At 42.9% G+C, this 16,626-nt stretch overlaps 1 protein-coding gene across 6 annotated transcripts in view; it reads left to right on the top strand.

Annotated features, from left to right (window-relative positions):
* The window catches only part of ANKS1B (ankyrin repeat and sterile alpha motif domain containing 1B), a 1,053,061-nt gene that overhangs the window by 756,045 nt on the left and 280,390 nt on the right, over window positions 1-16,626 (top strand). The window lies entirely within an intron of this gene.

Raw genomic sequence — 16,626 nt, forward strand, 5'->3', positions numbered from 1 at the left:
AACTATGTAAGAATCCGCGTTGCCCAGGACCTTCCTGAGCATGCTCAGAAAGACACTGCAGGGGCGCCTGGGTGGCTCAGTCATTAAGCGTCTGCCTTCGGCTCAGGGCATGATCCCAGGGTCCTGGGACTGAGCCTCGCATTGGGCTCCCTGCTCTCCCTCTCCCACTCCCCCTGCCTGTGTTCCCTCTCTCACTGGCTCTCTCTCTCTCTGTCAAATAAATAAATAAATAAATCTTAAAAAAAAAAAAAGACACTGCCCGCAAACACCTATGGTAACAGCCAACACGTAAACAGAAATTTTCTGTGTGCCAGGCACTGTTGTAGGTACTATCAGGTTAACTCCACATTTACTCATTTAAATTTTAAAATTAACTAATTCTCTCTTACAGATGAAGAAACTAAGGTGCAGAAAAGTTAAGTAACATTCCTAAGGTCACCCAGTTAGTAAGTGGCTGAGTCCAAATTGGAACAAGGCAGCCTGGCTCCAGAGCCTGTGCTCTCAGCCGCCTTCCTCTACTGCCTCTAACATCAGAGCATCACATGTCTTTGCTCTGTGGCTACCCTGTCAACGTCTCCACCTTTAGACAAATGACTGGCTATTGTCATTGTCTTCCACAGATCTAGAATGTTCTATTTTAATAAGAAGTTCAGCTTTTTTTTTTTAAGTTAACAGTTTTGTTTTGTTTTTTTTTTTTTTAAGTTAACTACTGCTCTTTTCAGAGAAAATGAGTACTCAGTAAACTGCCGGATTCCTTCCTTCATATCTTCCAGAGAAAATACATTTTAGCTTTACTTGTTGTATGAATTTGTGATGGCATAGTGCTAAGTAGATATACTTTAGATGATCTTTAAGGTTATTATTTATGAACCCCCGAGTCCCAAAAGGTTAAAAGCTTTTTCTTCAGTGCATCACCAGTTTTAACCCTCAGTTGCTTCTTTACTTAGAGGCCACCGCTTGTTGGGAAAGGGTTGTATTTACAGTGTTCTAATACTAAGAGGTAAATGTACAATAGAAATTTTTGAAGGTGAAATTTTCTCCACAAATGTGTAAGAGATTATTGCACAGATGTAGAGAAGATTGCTTTCCCCGCCTTTCACCTCTGGGACTCAATTACATCACCATCTGTAAACATTGCCGGTGTCCACTTTTGACAGAGCACTTTCCTAAGTGCTACTGATGTAGACGCAAAGTAACAATTGGCCTTACATCCCAACAGCTTAGCATCCCCAGTAGGTTTGGAACCAGATGAAGGGGTAGGGCGACTCCAGACGCGTAATGTGTGCAAACACCCCACATGCCTAGATGTTCATGAGTGAATCCATGCTTTGTGCATCCATTCAATCAGTCAGGTCATTTTGGCCCTCTGCTAGCTTCAGAGATAAGGATGTAAAATTGGATAACATTTTGTCCCTGCATCAAGGACTTCTACCTGCATTTTGGACACAGACAAATACGTCAAAAACTAAACGACTATGTGGGGGAAAAAACTGCTATGGAGGAGGGAAAAGCTAAGTATATGAGGGTCAAGAAAGGTTTTCTGGATAGGTAGATGATGCTTGAGCTGAATCTCAAAGAATTAGTAAGAATTTTTCGCTAAATAGAGCATTGAGGGAGTCACTCCAGACAGAGGACACTGCCCGTGTGCCTGCTAGATCTAGAGACAGTAAGGAGAAATGGATGCCTGTATTCATCCATTCTCTGTCTCTCTCTGTCTTTTCCTCTGTCTCTTGTGCATGCACACTCACTTTCACACACACACACACACAGAGAAAGAGAGAGAGAGAGAGAGAGAGAGACTCACTTCCTTCCCTATATATTAACCCCAAGAGAAACTATAGAAGAGACTCTTCCCAAATTTCTCCAATCCACGCAAGTTTCTTTTCTTTTCTGGAGCTTATAAAGACATTGGCACTTAATTATTTTCTTATATTCAAATACGTACCCAAGGAAATTACATATTCCTGGAAGGAAGGAACCTTAGACCCTTTTATATTTTGATAATGCCTAGGATGACGTGACATACACATTTTGTGTATAAAAATTATTGTTGAATTAAATAAATAATAACTGCTAAAACTGTAGTTAAGAGCTGACTCTCTGCTGAAGATTCGCATGAGTACAGCTGAAAATTCTGAGGCCCTCCAGTGTCTGGGGTAATTAAAAATTCTGAACTGACCAAAAAATTCTAAGACTGTGAGGTTATTAACATTTCCATAAGGGCCAAGATATTGTTTATTGTGAGTGCCAATTGTAGTGAAATAGTTCTTAGATTATTTCCTCACGATAAATACAAAAGGGTTCTCAGCAACTCCAGCCAGGGTTTCAAAATGGGGTTACAAGTCTCTTTGTATTCTAAACCTTACTGAAATCCTTCCTAATGATTTGTCCTGGGTGTCTCACATCACACGTGTACCATGAGCCAGACCACTCGCTGACCATGTGACATCTGCTCTTTTCTGCCCTTCTTGCTCTTGCTTATCGCCAAAGCTTGAAGCAGTGCCACCAGGACTTACCAAAAGTGCTCTCAGTGCTGCCAGTACCCGCTGAGGGCGCCAGATCTGCTATTCGTGACTGCCAAAGCCTGCTTCAGAGCTGCAGGTGCCCAGCGTGTCAAAGGTACTGATGTTTGGGCCGCTGGCTACAATGCCCAGTATCTTCCCATCAAAAGCACCTTAACCAGTGCCAACTGAATGTTCTGCCAGTGCCATGAAGCCTGCCAATGCGGGCACCATCACCAAGCACTGGTGCCCAATGTTGAGGGCACCCATGTCTAAAATATAGCACCATCTCTGCTTGCTGATGAAGTTGTTGGTGCCAATTATGCTGACTCCTTTTGTTCCCAATGTCCCAAAAATGTTTCATGATGCAGCTTTTTTATTGAAGCTTCTTCTTCTTAAGGCTGATCCATGGGAGCTAGGCCAGGGCCTAGTCAGAGTGCCAGATCCTGAAATCCATTCAGAATTAAACATTCCCTGTGACACTTGTCTGTTGTCCTTTGAATCAAATACATATGCATTGGCTGCCTTCTTTGAGGGGAAAAGTCTCTTGAGGACTCTGGATTCCTCATTGAAAACAGACCCCTGCAAGACCAACCCTGCCAGTTATCCATACATTCCCACACATGATAGATGAATATGGTTCTGTTCCGTTGAAATCCTTACCACACAGCTGTAGCCATCAAGCTGACAGATTCCCAGTCTATGTTAGAGAACAAGGAACATTTTATTTTGTGTTTCAGAAAATCATCCAGAATCTGACCACTTCTTACCACCTCCACTCTAGCACCCTGTCCAACCCATTAGCCTCTTTCTCCTGGATTACTTGCACGGCCTCTGAGCAGGTCTCCCTCCTCCCAACTCTTGCCTCCCTGTGAACTATTCTCAACACAACAGCCAGTGACTCCACTGAAACATAAGCTAAACCATGTCACACTTCTGCTCAAATACTCTCACTGGCTCCCTCTTTCTCTCCTTCCAAGACCTTCAGAGCTTTACTTTCTCTGGCCCCTGACTACCTCTCTGACCTGCTCCCCACTGCTCTCTTCCTGCTCTAATCCCTTTGGTTTCCTTGTTATTCCTTGCATAGACTACCAGTCTCACTCCTTCCTGAGGACCGCAGCCTTTCCTGGTCCCTCTACTTGGAATCTTCTCCCCCTGATTGCCAGCACAGCCCCTTTACCATCTTGAAATCCCTGTTCAAATCTTGCTTTCTGCATGAAGCTTCCCCTAACCACCCTGTCCATTCCACGCCTTCCCTGTTCCACAAAGACTCTCCAGCACATCCAATCCTCTTGCTCTACTTTCTCTTTTTTTCACAGCACATCACTTTCTGACATAATTTCCCTATTTACTATGTGTGTTAATTCTTACCTGTCTCCCCCACTAGAAGGTAAGCTCCTTAAGGACTGGCACTTTTACATGTTTTTTGATTGATGCACCCAGAAGAGTACATAGACTACAGTAGGCATGCTATAAGTATTTGAGAGAATAAATGAATGAGTAAACGAGTGGATGTGTGGTAGAGCTCCAATTTTGTAATTCCTATACTAATTTTTGGCCACCGTATGAATGATATCCTTTGTACTTCCCTACCCAGGCAGAACATAAGTTACTCATTTGTATACTGCTAACTTTGGTTTTTATGGTACATTTATCTGTTTGAAGTACTTCAGTGGGTGATGTGATTATGCACATGCCTGGAGGCTCTGAGAAAGGACATGGTTTTTAAATATCAAATAAATAGAACTGGCATTCAGAACATTCATTATTTTCTGAAGACTCAAGTTTGGGGAATTTTTTGTTGAGACTATTAACATGCAAACAATTTTCCTGACTGATAGTAGCATTTAAAATTTCTGTTTCAAGAGCAAAGCAGTGTGCTCCATAACCACCGAATATCTACACGAATGTTAGCAGATATGTACTGTCAGTGGGGGAAAAAGTGACCCTGTGTCTTTTTCTAAATATAATTCATATCACTGATGGAGCTTGAAAATATGAATGATGGTGAACATTGTTCAGCACCTTATTCTAGTTACAGTAAATTCCCTTCATCTTCAGTCTGAGTTCTTGTTTTGTGAAAGACTTTTGCAGCAAGGAACTACATCAAAATAAATAGTGATATTTAACAAAAGGATCTAGGTCAACATATCGCAACAAGGATTTTACAAATGAAAAGATGGTAAAAACATGTCCTTTTACTGAATTAAAAAAAAATGTTTTACCAAAAACTTCAGGGTGAAGTACAACAAAATCATTCAATAATATCATTCAACTCCAGTGACCGTGTTTACGTGTGTACTGAGTAGTGGTTCTATTGATCTCTTCGCCACAACCCCACAGGTCTTATCTGGCAGATAATTGCCTGGTTCTCAGTAATGCTGCTAATAGCACTTACTCTGTGCATGCCTAGAGATGAAGCTGAAAAGACCCGTGTCTGACTGGCAGTCCCCTCACACTGCTTACAAGGCGATAAAGAGATGGTTGTGTCATTGTTGCTGTTGTTGTCATTTTTTTTTTCCTACCATGATTTATAGAGCTTGTCTGTTTTGGCAGCTTCACTCCTTTAACATGTGGTCAGTCCAGTGCCTTTGATCAAAAGGGGTGCCCCCTAACCCTGATGGCTAGCGGCTGGACTAGTCTGGCTGGTGCTTCTACTTTGTTCACCAGCCTACTCTTCTGTGCTCCTGGAAAGCGACTGCCCCTGTGTCTTGAAACATTTCTTATTTATGCACACTTTGTTGTCCATTGCTCGACTGCCAGTTTACTCTGTGGTTTAAGGCTTGTCGAAAGAAGGGAAATGTCAGGGTCTCTCTGGTCTAGACTTCAGTTTTTTTCTTTTATTCATGAAATAGAAATCACAGGGCATTCAGAGACAGTGCCCAGTTCGAAGCACTTTACATTTTTTCCCCCAAAATGTAGTGCAGAGTAATTTCCAGCTATGATTCCTTCACTGTGTCTGCTCTACACCTAAAGCTGGGAGTCTTCAGTGTCTGAACACTCAAGAGACCCCATGTCGCCAAGGTTCAGTTGCTGGCGGGGGAAAAATACAGATGTTATCATTATCTGCAATTGTAAGTCCATAATGACATCCCAACACAATTTGCTTACAAAGCTCTGAGGGTTTAAGTTTCTTCCTATTCTTTTATAGAAATTGTATCCATAACAGAGTATGATTGTAAACAAAAGGACTTCGAGCAACAGATTTGTGCACATTCCATGTCTCCTTCCCCTGCCGTGTATGTACAACCAGAGACCTATCACACCTCATTTCCCAACAACAGTCACAGTGTATTAATCCTTTCAGTTCCCACAGAAGGAATCTCATTACATGGGGTACCCAGAGCCTCGGGCTCCATAAAGGGTATTTTCCCAAAGATCACCTAAAACCCCTCACAAATGAGATAATGCATGTGAGATCATTTTGGGATCTTCAAAGTCTCACGTGACTGTTAGGTGATGTTCTTATCATTAGTAGCCCTATCCATTCTATAGATGTGTCTCTCCCAGCCAAGTTACACTACAATAGCACTTAGATGGTGATGGATAGACTTTTTTCTGGGGCCCCCTGGCCAGTGGATCTGCCTTTCTCTTTCATGTTCAGTCAGTCTTTTAAGAGCCACTGATGAAACAGCACAGTGACGTTTAAGCCCAGGTCTCAAAGCCTACAGGAGATCTGATCCTCACACTACTCAATAGACCTGCATTTGGACTTGGCAGCACACAGCCTGCTAGCACTGCTTGTCCTGGTTTATTTTCAGGGCTGCTGTTAGTCCGAGTCTTGGGTAGCAGCAGGACAGAGCAGAAGAGGCTAGAACAGGGAGCAGGAATAGAGGGAGGCACCCAATGGTATCAGCTGTCTGTATTACAAAAGTCGTATCGGAGAGTCTGAGAGTACAAACTACATCCAGTGGGAAAAGAGAAGCCATGGGCCATTGCAGCTTCATAGGCAAGTTTAAGTTGCTGAGCCTGGTACATCAGGGCTGTTGAAACCAGTAGGTTTACGTAAATGATAGTCAAGCTTGTGTGTTTGTACCCAGGGATGGCTGCCCTTGCCCACATGAGGACCTTTACCAGTACCTCTCATACAAGGATACAACTCTCACTGATTCCAAGCCAGGTGGCTTCTAGACCCTTACAACTGTTTTAACATAAAAATTATCAACTCCCAAGTTACTCCAGCTATGCCTGCCATGCTATAATTTCCAAGAAAGGCCAGCAAAATCCCAAAGCAAAAGGCAAGCCCTCTACCTCTTCTCAATCTCCATAGCACCCTTGGACTCCTTCCCTTATATTTCAAACCTTCCTCAGGCCTGAGTCCTCATTTCTCACTCCTCTCCATGCCTTTTCCTGGTGCTTTCTAAAACCTTCCATCTCCCTCCTTCTCTTCCCATGCAGACTCCTTAAAAGAATAGCTCTGATTGCAGTTTCTACTTCCTCATCTCTAATGCACACCTCAACCCAAGGCAGCCTCACCTCAGGGCTCTTTTCCATAAAATCCTGGTGACCTGTTTGCCAGATCCCCTGAACCTTCTCCTTCCTCATCTTAGTCGACCTCTGTGCGGCATTCCATCCCTGCTAACTACACCCTCTTTGAAACCAAGTTTCCCCCATTTCCCTTCTTGTCTTGAATGTTGCTTTTTTGGTCTCCTGAGTATGATTCTTATCTTTCACTTTGAAAGTGTTGGTTTGTCCTCACACCACTTCTCTTCCCGTGGTGCACACCCTCCGCAGTCTCATCCATGCATGATTTCAGCTCCCACTTACGATAAAAATATCGAAGATCTATTGAGCACTTCTGTGTGCCAAGTACTGTGCATTGTTTCACTGAATGCCTACGACTCCTGCCGGAGGTAGACATTCTTATCACTCACATGACTAATCAGGAGATGGAAGCTGAGGAAGGCTGAGTAGCTTACTCAAGGTCATACAGCCGAGAAGTGGAGGAGCAAAGACTCCCACCTGTACTGCGAATGTGATGCCCAAGGTTACGTGTCTCCTCGGACTTCTCCCCCAGATTTAAAGTGCAGTTCCACGGCATGTTTAATTTCTCGTGTCTCAGAATTATTCGTGTCATCTCAGTCTATTTTCTCTTCTTTCTCCGCTAGTAACACCACCCTGTGCCCGGGTACAAGGAATCAAAGCTAGAAACTTGAGGTTTTCCCACAATTTTCCCCTCTTCTATCTTGCGTAATTATCACAAAGTCATGATAGTGTGATTGACAGAAAGATGGCAACAAACACAGTTAAAGGAAATGAGGTTTCTTTGAATGGCAACGGCTGTGAAAATTAATGGCTTCACAAAACAAGAGACCATGCGACATACTGTCAAGGGGAAATGTAGGCTTCCTTAAATGTTATGTATGAAATTACCTTATTTTCAATTCTGTTTGTATTAGAGGAAAGGCGAAGCTGCTAGAATAGAAACCTCCATAATGTAGTGGTTTAAAGAATAGAACATTTACTTCTCCCACGTAACAGTCTTGAAGTACGCAGTCCAGGTTTACAAATTGGCTCTGCTCTGTGTGATTCTGGAAGGACCCAGGACCCTCCATCTGTCGCTCTGCCATCCTCTAAAGCACTGATACTCAAAGCATGGTCCACGGACTGACAGCATTAGCATTAGCAGGAAGCTTGTTAGAAATGCAGAATCTCAAATTCTCCCTCCAGCCTATTGAATTAGAACCTGCATGTTAACAAGATTTCCCACGTGATTCTTTTGTACATTCAGGTTTGAGAACCATTTCCCAAACTCTAGGTTGTTATCTTGCCTGTGTAGTTAAAGCTGGGCTGCAGGCACTGATGTTCCAGCCCATGAGAAAGGAAAAAAAGCAATTCCAGACCAAGGAACCTATCTTTTAGGTTGAAGGTGACCTGGAGGTTACATGCCTCACTTCCTCTAACTCCCCACAGGCACAAATATATTCTCGTAGAAACAACCGGAAACAAAGGTGGTGTTATCTGGGGCGGGGAGGGGTATTTGTTTATTCATTTATTTGGTGTATCTTTTCTCTAGTAAGCCCCCTTACTGTGGAAGAGGAGGAGACAGTTTTTAGAGGACAAGAGATCTCTGTTTCAATTCTGTAACACTTTTCAGACCCTAAAAATAGCCAATTTGTTATTGACTTTCAGGCTTCTTTATTCTCTTGATCTAATTACCATGTCAATATCGTAATGCTGACTTAACAATTTACTGTATTCAGAACTATTTTTTTTTAGATAGGGGGGAGGGGCAGGCTCCATTCCCAGCACCAAGCCCAACGCGGGGCTCGATCTCACCACCCTGATATCATGACCTGAGCCAAAGTCAAGTCGGATGCTTAACTCACTGAACCATCTCGGCGCCCCGGAACTATTTTTTTTATGTAATCCCAATCTATTACAATATAATATCTTTTGCTCTTTTTAAATCCTTTTCCTATTTTTATTGCCTTCTTGCTACAGCTTTCATCCTGTAGCTCCATCAGTTTGTAAAATATTATCCTTGTCTGAACAGAAAAAAAGCTAGTTTCAGGAAGAGAGAAAGAATCACAGGCAACAGGGGCACCTGGGTGGCTCAGTGGTTAAGTGACTGCCTTTGGCTCAAGTCATGGTCCCAGGGTCCTGGGATTGAGCCCAGCATCAGGCTCCTTGCACAGCGGGGAGCCTGCTTCTCCCTCTCCCACTCCCCTTGCTTGTGTTCCTTCTCTTGCTGTGTCTCTCTCTGTCAAATAAATAAAATCTTTAAAAAAAAAAAAAAAAGAATCACAGGCAACACATATGTGTCCATACACATATGACAAATCCAGAATATTTCAAGTAAAACTGAGAAATTAAGAGGAAATAAAACTGTAGTGATCGTGTAATCTTACAAAAATCTTCTAGATCAATGGTTTTCAAACATTTCTTTTTAAAGCTCTTGTTCCTCTTCTCACCAGTATAAAACACTTAAAATATGGGTTACCCTGACAGAGGTAGACAAGGCAGTCAGAGCTGCCCATTCAGCTGCCCCTCACTAGCTCCCTTAACGCCCCACAGATTCCACAGAGCACTCCCTGTCCTGGGGTCAGTAATCTCTGCCTGCTAGTTTGCCTGTGATGTTAACAGTATGCCCTCTCTAAGGCCTAATTTGCTTTAAGAGTCTCCTAGAGGAAAGTCAACGCGCATTTGGGCAGAATAACAAAACCCTGAGAGCAATAAGGAGGGTATTTAGTAAAATGTATCAATAGATCTCAACGTTTTTTGAGACTGAAGCTTCTTTCACTGCTACCTCCAATTTCTGTCCCAGCTTGGCTTTTCCTCCCACTTTGGGATTCAGCAAGTTGAGTCAGATCACCTTGTCGAGAAGCTCTGTTAGGAATGCCTACTGCCTACCCACCACTCTGCCTCTCAGGTTATAGACTGTGCCTGACTCCCATTCATGCTCGGCCGCACTGCAGGCCCACCAGCCCAGGAACTCTCTGTCTAGCTTTGTCCTGCCAGGTATTCCTACTGGAACAGAATGCCATCGTTGGTAATTTGAGAAAGTCACAGTGCTCCTTGTGGATGCTCCAGACAGCTCATGAAAGGAGTGTGGCTGCCATCTGAACTTGAGCCTAAAATGTCCTTGTTGTCCTTTTTGTTTTGTTTTGCCTTTGGCCTCCTTTTTTATTTACTGGTTAAATAAATCTGACACCAATTTGATATTAACTTACAAAAGATAGGATTGCAAGATGTAGGAATTATGAAGGACCTTTGAAATCATTGGCCCAACCACATCATTTTACAGATGAGAACACTGAAGCTTGGAGAGGTGAGGTAACTTGCCCATCGTTACACAGCTTGCTAACAGTAGAGCCAAGATGCTGGGCTATGGAAACAAAGCCCAGGGTATTTTGTAACACAGCATCCTACCTGAACTTAGTTGTAATCATTTTAAATAGTTGTACAACATTAATGTTAGGCATAAAAATAGCCCTGATTTTCATAAGATGTAGCACAAAATACAAATGTCCTTTTCAAGTGGATGCCATGCCACTGAATTTGTCACTTTATCTTCATGTGTTCATTAAATCACTTAATTTAATAAACATTTGGCAAATGCCTGCCATGTTTGGGATGCTTCACTGGGCACATAAGAGACAAAGTTGGCTAACACCTTGTTTCTTCACCAAAAGGGTGACAGTCTAATCAAGAAGACAGATACGTCTCTAGCTATAACAGAATTATATGCAAATTACTACAAAAATCTAGGGAAAGATATGATTAATTTTTTTAAGATTTTTTTTTATTTATTTATTAGACAGAGATAGAGACAGCCAGCGAGAGAGGGAACACAAGCAGGGGGAGTGGGAGAGGAAGAAGCAGGCTCATAGCAGAGGAGCCTGATGTGGGGCTCGATCCCATAACGCCGGGATCACGCCCTGAGCCGGAGGCAGACGCTTAACGACTGCGCCACCCAGGCGCCCCGGTATGATTAATTTTGACTTGGGAGTAAGAGTAGCATTGGAGAAGGCTTCACAGAAGAGGCAGTATTTAAACAGGGCCTTTTAAGAAAGGATAGAATTTCAAAAGGAGAACAGAGGAAAAACAGTATTCCTGGCAGAGGGAATAGCAGGAGCAAAGGTACAGAGGTATAGTAGTTATAAAATGGATATGCCCCAAAAAATTATACTCCTAAAATAAAGAATTTCATAGTTTAGGGTTAGCAAGGATGTAGGACATAGATGTTTACTAGATGACAGCCTGAAAGTTTGGGAAGGATGTTGATGTTAGCTTAGCTCAGCATCCCTAGTCTTTCTCAGTCTCATGGAGATGACTTTGGACTCATAAATTAAAGAGTTTGAGTTATTTTATGTGTTAACTTGGCTAGGCCACAATACCCAGATATTCAGTCAAACTCCAGTCTAGGATGTCTCCATGAAGGTATTTTTTTAGATGAAATTAACATTTAAATCTGCAAGCTCTGAGTGAAGCAGGCAGTAAAGCCCTCCATTATATGGATAAAAACAAGACTGAGGTCCTGCACGAGTAAGAGGGAATTCTGCTTCCAGACCATTCTCAGGCTTGAGCTGCAACATCAGCTCTTTCCTGGGTCTCCAGCCTGCTAGCCTGCCCTGCAGATTTTGGACTTGCAAGATTTCAGACTTGTGTATGTGTGTATACACATCCCATTGGTTCTATTTCTCTGGAGAACCCTAACTTATATAAATACCAAGGGTTTTGAAATAAAGAGTGACTGTATTAGTCAGTTTTCCCCATAATGTCAAAATTTCAGTGGTTTATAGCAACAAAAAATATACATATTTATTTTTCTTACTTGTGGGTTTGTGGGACAGCTGTAGTTCATCTAACTTCAGCTGGACTTGCCCAAATTCCACTGAGCCAGGGTAGACTCCAAGCTTTCACATTTAGGTTTGCTCCACAAGTCTTCATCTTGCTCCTGGGACCAGCGATTGTGTGACAGTTCAGCCACTTGTTATTCTTGTAATAGAGCATAAGAACGCAAAAGGATGAGTAGATCGCAGGAGTGGAGAGGCCTCACCTAAAAACTGCCACACTGACACTTCTACCTGTACCATTGGCCAAGCAAGTACATGGCCAGCATCAGTGGGATGGAGAAGTAACTCCAATCACAGTGGGATACAATGCAGATCTCTTGGCAAAGGGTACAGAGGCATAATTCTAATACAAGAAGAACGTGAATAATTGGAAACAATTCCATCTACTCGAGTGACCTTGTTAGATATATTTCTGAAAAGTAGCTGTCAGCTGGGTTTGGGATGGTATAAATAAGTTAACAGACGTAAACCTTTTTATAAAACAAAATGGAAAAGGAAGGTAGTGAGGGAAAGAGAAAGGGATGAGAGAGGAAAGAAGAATCTTGATTGGAAGTTGAGAAGATTAGCAGACAAAAGATTCAATATTATGCAATTTCAAGATAAATGTGGGCAAACAAACAAGCAAATAAATAAAATAAGCATGAGCCTAATTTAAAGCAGTGATGAGGGAAGAAAACTAAGGGTTATTGAAGACCTGTTTTATTCAAAGTTCTGTGCTAGGCAGTTTACTACTCTATACCGTATACCATTCACAACAACACTTGGGGCAGATACTACTGTCAGATTCCAAAGTCCATTTTGGAAGCAGGGGACTGAAATCAAATTTATGAGACTTGTTGGTCTTATTAAATATGATAGTAAAACAGAAAGAGGAAAGTAAGATGATTCACCAAGTAAGCAATCTACTTGGGCAATGATGGGATGCTTCCCCACTAACTGAGATTGGAAACACAGAGGGAGGGCCAGTTTGTGAGCGGAAGGAGGTAAAGTTTTGACTCACGTTGTGTGATAGCTATAGGCCATCTATGTGAGGTATCCTACAAATGTTTGGAAATTTGTATCTTAAAGCTCAAGAAGAGAAGCTAATCCTGGAAACACACTACAGAAATAAAGGCAAAAGCATTAGCAGCGTGGAAAATAATATGAGCAAAGATACAAAAGTGTCTTGCACACACGGTTCATGTTCATGGCATGGCTAGCAGTTTAACACATTGTTGAGACACGTGCCCGTCTACGCATGGCAGAGTAGTGTGGGATAGTTGGAAAGATAAGCTCATACCTGATCTCAGTTGCCCTGGAATTCTGGAATAGGACATTTTCACTTTTATCAAGAAGGAGCCACTAGAGGTTTTTGTGCCAGTGTTGACTTAAAAGCCTGGCTTTTTGGAAAACTAATGCAGCAGCAGCATAGAAGCTGGACCAAAGGCGGGAGGCCAAGTGGAAGGCTATGCGTTAGTTTTCGTAAGCACTAACAAGAGCTGAAACAGGGCGGTGGCGGGAGGAACAGAAATGAAGGAACAGATGGAAGAATTGCTTCAAAAGAAATTATTGTGCAGCACGGGAACCATTCTGCATATCATTCAGTACGTGTCAAGTTAATTTTGTAACTTTATTTGGCTCCAATGCTTTCCTCTCCTCAGGTATGCAGAGCCTTCATAATTTATTGGTCATCCGCTTGCATAGTTTTTAATTGCAAGTTATAACTTCCTTGAGGAAGAGACTCGGACTGTTTTGTTCGGTCCTGCTCCACGGCTTTCAGAACAGGCACCGACTAAATATTTATCGAGTGAGCGGCTGGCTGAACACTCCCCTGCACACGGCAGTGTGTTCATTTCCAGGTTCTCTTTGCTCTTGCTCTCTACTTTGCCCCCATCTCTTATCCTCCCTCTCACCTCCTCAAGGCTGCTCAGGGAGAACTTGCCTCACAGGAGGAAACAGATTACTGAGAGTCTGCATTCAGACAGATACTGATGGGCTTTTTTCCTGATCCTGCCTTCAACCAAGTTCAACTGCTTCTCTCTTTAGAATTTTTAATGTCATTCAGACACATCCAGTAACTTTCCAGTCATGTAAAACATTGAAAACTCAGTTCCAATCCATGTAAGCCTCTACTTTTATTCACTTTGCTCCTCCCCGCCACTGCTCCCCAAGTTTAGGCTTCCCCCAAGGGACTGGCACCTCTCTCTTTTCTGATTCCAAATTCCCTGCCATTGAAGCAAGAAGGAGGGTTTGGAAGGAACAACAAACTTATTTCTACTAATTGGGTTTGCTTTGCAGAGCTCTGGTTGGTATCCCCACCACTGCTCACCACTGGCTAACTGTGACCATCAGCCAACCTCTGTGTGGCAGGTGACCAGTGATGACTCTGTGTGTGTGTGTGTGTGTGTGTGTGTGTGTGTGTGTGTGTGTGCGCGCGCGCGCGCGCGCGCCCGCGCCCACGCGCACACATGCTTCGCATGACCTACGGGGACCCCAGTGCAGAGTTCTCTGGTATGGGACCTCTGACTCTACCCTGGATTGACTCAAGGCTCCCTGAGCTCATCCCCAGGATCTGCCGCTGCGGTGGTCAGGTTCTGGATGGCTAACAGTGAGACCTTGCCAAGCTGTTGATTTCAACTGTAGTGAGCCTCTCGTCTTTCCTTCTTGCCCTTTCTCCAGTTATTTCTTTCTGTCAACTGGAGCATTCAGGGAGTTTCCTGGGCTGCCATGATTAGTCAGGATAGTAGCATTTGCTCAACCACGTCTTCGTAAGTCCTGGAGAATGTCCCTAGCCCCAGTACTTTTATAACTCCGTGGTATGTGAGGGTACTTAGTAACTTTGTGCCTCTGCTTTGGATCCTAATCTCCAATTGTACACACAACATTCAGTTATTTGCAACTGCCACTAAACTTCCTTTTACAAACTGTGAGTTGTCACTCACATTTGTAGCTATTGCAGAATAAATATTGTGTTAAATGTTACTGAACAAAGGTTCAGTAAGTAGCTAAAATGGGTCAGTCCAAAGTACAAGTGACACACAAAAGTCTGATGCCATTTAAACTCAAATGCAAATGATAAATTATACTGTAGCTCCCAATAGAGGACATTTAAACCTCAAAGTGGAAAATAGATTGGGGCGTGGAACAACAGGAAAAAAGAAAGGAGAAAAAGTAATTTAAAAATGAAGGAGTAAATATAATCCCAGAAGAAGAAAAGGGAGATAAAATGGCAAAAGAAATACTTAAAAATATAATTGCCTTGACCTTTGATTAAGCCTGTCCAGGAGGGGGGGTAAAAAAACAGCTACAAATTCTATCTTGGGGACCTGTGGGGAATTTGCGTATCGACTGTATATTAGGTAATATAATTTGGTCAACGTTAGATTTCTTGAGTGTGCTGCTACTGTGGCTGTGTAGGAGAATGTCCTTGCTCTTAGAAGATGCATGCTGAAGCCTCAAGGGGTGAAGTTTCATCATGTCTGCTAAAGGTTCAGGGGAAAAACGTCTTCCCAATGGTTCACCTAAAATAAAATATGTGCGGTGTGCATGTGAATGAGGAAGTGGGTATAGAGAAAAGGTAGAAACGCAATGTGGCCAAATGTTAACCTTGGGTGAATCTGGGTCCAGGGTCATCTGAAAGACATGGACGTGCTCCTCTGGGCTCTCTCTTCAAAGAGGGAGAGTGGTCAGTAGACAGCCTCTAGCTGTCAGCGTCTATAGGGTCTGCCTCTGCTGCTGGGTGGCCTCATTAGAGTCCTGCTTTCCCCATGGCAGCCACGTCTGGTGAGAGAGATTGGTGGGGCACAAAGGGCCAGTCATGCTGCCAGCACAGGACCTCAGCAGCATGACCTGTGCCAGAGCTCCCCCTGCATTCACAGAGGCTTCGTCAGGACCCATCACAGTCTGACTCCTCGTCTGCCTGACCCTCCTTCTCGTCCCTCCTTGCATAGATGTTGATCCACAACCAACCCCTCGAATCCAAAAAAAAAAAAATGAAAGAGTAAGAAGAACCTCCAAAATGAGAACGCTGCATAGTGACAGAAAGCCTACCATGTTTAGCATTAAAATCTGAATCCCTGACAGCCAGACTAATCTTTCCTCCGAGCAAATCAGAGTCATCTAGATTTACATTAATATTTATCTCCTTGAATCTGAAGGAGGAGGGAAATCTATGTATTTTGCCCAGTTGTGCTTTTCCCATCGCGAATTGCACTGAAGGCTCACCTCAGTGGATGAGGCGCCAGCTGTCCGTAGCACTGGAAGCCTAGATGCACAGTGTGGCATGCAGAGCAGCGCAAGCCTTCGGAGTGACTTACTGCGAAGCCAAGAACCAGAAATTCAACTCAAATTTCAAATAAAAGCTAAAAAGACTAGAATAATCATACAAAATTTTAAACCCAGAAGTTTCTCTTGCTTAAATTACTTTCACACTCCAATTTAAACTCAGAAACATTATGCTGCTGTCACACTTCTTTGTTCTCCTAAAGAAAAAAAAATCTGTATATAGCTGACAAAAAATAGGAACCTGTCTGCCAGCAAGTTCTCTATTCATGTCTAACATACTGTAGAGTCTACGCAGAACACATGGTCTTTAAACACCAAAAAGCCTCTTCTTTACTGGCTTTAACACTGCGGTATGTTTCTCCAGCATGTTTGCACTACCTACAGTACATGTCTTGCATAAGCATGAATTCCTTTGGGTGTTTGAGTCGTGCAGTATTTTCACATGCTTTGATGTTGTGCATATGAGAATTATCATCTACATTTTGGGAGTGCAGTTCCTTGTGCCTTCAGCATTAAATTTAATACTGTTCAACTGCCATGATTTTAAATTTCACCCAACAGAA

The sequence above is a fragment of the Ursus arctos genome, unplaced genomic scaffold (genome assembly GCF_023065955.2).
Source record: "Ursus arctos isolate Adak ecotype North America unplaced genomic scaffold, UrsArc2.0 scaffold_21, whole genome shotgun sequence".
NCBI lineage: Eukaryota > Metazoa > Chordata > Mammalia > Carnivora > Ursidae > Ursus > Ursus arctos.